Raw genomic sequence first — 3185 nt, forward strand, 5'->3', positions numbered from 1 at the left:
CTACCAATGATTTACATAAGTACCTCTATCCCTATTCTTTTATTTATTATTCGAAAACTCCATAATTATTTTATATCCGCCTGACTGAGATTTACAAGGTGACCATAGCTTGCTTCATACCAACAATCTCCGTGGGATTCGACCCTTACTCACGTAAGGTATTACTTGGACGACCCAGTGCACTTGCTGGTTAGTTGTATCGAAGTTGTGACAATCATGAATTAAAATCAGAGCACCAAGCTTTGAAGCCATTACCAGGATTTGTTCGAGCCTGGAGATCACAATTTCGTGCACCAAGTTTTTGGCGCCGTTGCCGGGGATTGTTTGAGTTTGGACAACTGACGGTTCATCTTGTTGCTCAGATTAGGTAATTTTCTTTTTATTTTATTTTCAAAAATATTTCTAAAATTTTCTCATCTGTTTTCGAAAAAAAATAAAAATGTTTTCAGAAATTTATTCAAAATTTTTAAGAATGAATTCTAGTGTTTCATGAAGCATGTTGAAGCCTGGCTGGCTGTAAAGTCATGTCTAAATTTATTTAGACTGAGGCTTGCAATTTGTTATCAAAGAGCAATATACTCTCGTGTTAAAGACTGAAGCTTGGCTGGCCATTGGCCATGTCTAGTGTTTTGGACTGGAGCTTTCTTTGAAAGCTTGGCTGGCTAGTGAGCCATGTCTAATTCCTGGACTGAAGCTTTAGACTAACATGGCAAGATTCCTGGAATTCATATTAAAAATTTTTGGAATCCTTATTTTTCCTTTTAATATGCGAAAAATATAAAAGAAAAATCCAAAAAAAAATTAGAAAATCATAAAAATCAAAAATATTTTGTGTTTCTTGTTTGAGTCTTGAGTCATATCATAAGTTTGGTGTCACTTGCATATGCATCTTGCATTTTTTTCGAAAATATCATGCATTCATAGTGTTCTTCATGATCTTCAAGTTGTTCTTGGTAAGTCTTCTTGTTTGATCTTGATGATTTTTTGTTTTATGTCTTTTCATGTTTATCATATGCATTCTTGAATTCTTAGTGTCTAAGCATTAAAGAATTCTAAGTTTGGTGTCTTGCATGTTTTCTTTGCATTAAAAATTTTTCAAAAATGTGTTCTTGATGTTCATCATGATCTTCATAGTGTTCTTGGTGTTCATCTTGACATTCATAGCATTCTTGCCTACATCACATGTTTCGATCTAAAAATTTCATGCATTGCATTTTTTTTGTGTTTTTCTCTCTCATCATAAAAATTCAAAAAATCAAAAAAATATCTTTCCCTTTTTCTCTCATCAAATTCGAAAATTTGAATTGACTTTTTAAAAAATTTTTAAAATCAAATTGTTTCTCATGAGTCAAATCAAATTTTCAATTTGAAAATCTTATCTTTTTCAAAATCTTTTTCAAAAATCAAATCTTTTTTCAAAATTCTTAGTTATTTTCGAAAATTTTAAAAATATTTTTCAAAAATCTTTTTCTTATTTTTATTCCAAATTTTCGAAAATAACATAATCAATTAATGTTTTGATTCAAAAATTTGAAGTTTGTTACTTGCTTGTTAAGAAAGATTCAAACTTTAAGTTCTAGAATCATATCTTGTGATTTCTTGTGAATCAAGTCATTAATTGAGGTTTTAAAAATCAAATCTTTTTCAAAAACTAATTTCTATCATATCTTTTCAAAAATATCTTCTTATCTTATCTTTTTCAAAAATATATTTTCAAAATATCTTTTCTAACTTCCTAACTTCTTATCCTTTCAAAATTTGTTTCAACTAACTAACTAACTTTTTGTTTGTTTCTTAACTTTTTCAAAACCACCTAACTAATTCTCTCTCTCTAATTTTCGAAAATATCTCCCCCTTTTTCAAAAATTTCTTTTTAATTAACTAATTATTTTTATTTTTATTTTTGATTAAAAAAAAATTTTCGAAAAAAATACTAAACATTTTTCAAAAACCATTTTTCAAAAATCACTAACTCTTTTTCAAAAATATTTTCGAAAATTCCCCCTCTCCCATCTTATTCTATTTATTCATTCATATCCTAACATCTCATTTCATCTCTCTTCCATCCTCACAGTTGTGTTTCTTCCATTATATTACATTCTTTGTCTCCCCCTCTTCTTCCACTCACACAGGGATCCCTATACTGTGGTATAAAGGATCTCCATTATTATTATTATTTTTCTGTGCCTTCTTCTTTGTCATATGAGCAGGAGCAAGGATAAGAGCATTCTTGTGGAAGCAGATCCAGAACCTGAGAGGACTCTGAAGAAAAAATTAAGAGAAGCTAAAATACAACAATCCAGAGATAACCTTTCAGAAATTTTCGAACAGGCAGAGGAGATGGCAGCCGAAAATAATAATAATGTAAGGAAGATGCTTGGTGACTTTACTGCACCTAATTCCAATTTACATGGAAGAAGCATCTCCATTCCTGCCATTGGAGCAAACAACTTTGAGCTGAAACCTCAATTAGTTTCTCTGATGCAGCAGAACTGCAAGTTTCATGGACTTCCATCTGAAGATCCTTTTCAGTTCTTAACTGAATTCTTGTAGATATGTGATACTGTTAAGACTAATGGAGTAGATCCTGAAGTCTACAGGCTCATGCTTTTCCCTTTTGCTGTAAGAGACAGAGCTAGATTATGGTTGGATTCTCAACCCAAAGACAGCCTGAACTCTTGGGATAAGCTGGTCACGGCTTTCTTAGCCAAGTACTTTCCTCCTCAAAAGCTGAGCAAGCTTAGAGCTGATGTTCAAACCTTCAGACAGAAAGAAGGTGAATCTCTCTATGAAGCTTGGGAAAGATACAAACAGTTGACCAAAAAGTGTCCTTCTGACATGCTTTCAGAATGGACCATCCTGGATATATTCTATGATGGTTTATCTGAGCTATCAAAGATGTCACTGGACACTTCTGCAGGTGGATCCATTCACCTAAAGAAAACGCCTGCAGAAGCTCAAGAACTCATTGACATGGTTGCTAATAACCAGTTCATGTACACTTCTGAAAGGAATCCTGTGAATAATGGGACGCCTATGAAGAAGGGAGTTCTTGAAGTTGATACTCTGAATGCCATATTGGCTCAGAATAAAATATTGACTCAGCAAGTCAATATGATTTCTCAGAGTCTGCATGGAATGCAAGCTGCATCCAACAGTACTCAAGAGGCATCTTCTGAAGAAGA

At 32.6% G+C, this 3185-nt stretch overlaps 1 non-coding gene across 1 annotated transcript; it reads right to left on the reverse strand.

Annotated features, from left to right (window-relative positions):
- Positions 1-2736: 2736 nt before the first annotated feature.
- LOC112731648 (small nucleolar RNA R71) lies at positions 2737-2844 on the reverse strand. The gene has a single exon (XR_003167418.1). It is a non-coding gene; the product is annotated as a small nucleolar RNA R71 (small nucleolar RNA).
- Between the last annotated feature and the right edge of the window lie 341 nt (positions 2845-3185).

The sequence above is a fragment of the Arachis hypogaea genome, chromosome 12 (genome assembly GCF_003086295.3).
Source record: "Arachis hypogaea cultivar Tifrunner chromosome 12, arahy.Tifrunner.gnm2.J5K5, whole genome shotgun sequence".
In the NCBI taxonomy this organism is placed as follows: Eukaryota; Viridiplantae; Streptophyta; class Magnoliopsida; order Fabales; family Fabaceae; genus Arachis; species Arachis hypogaea.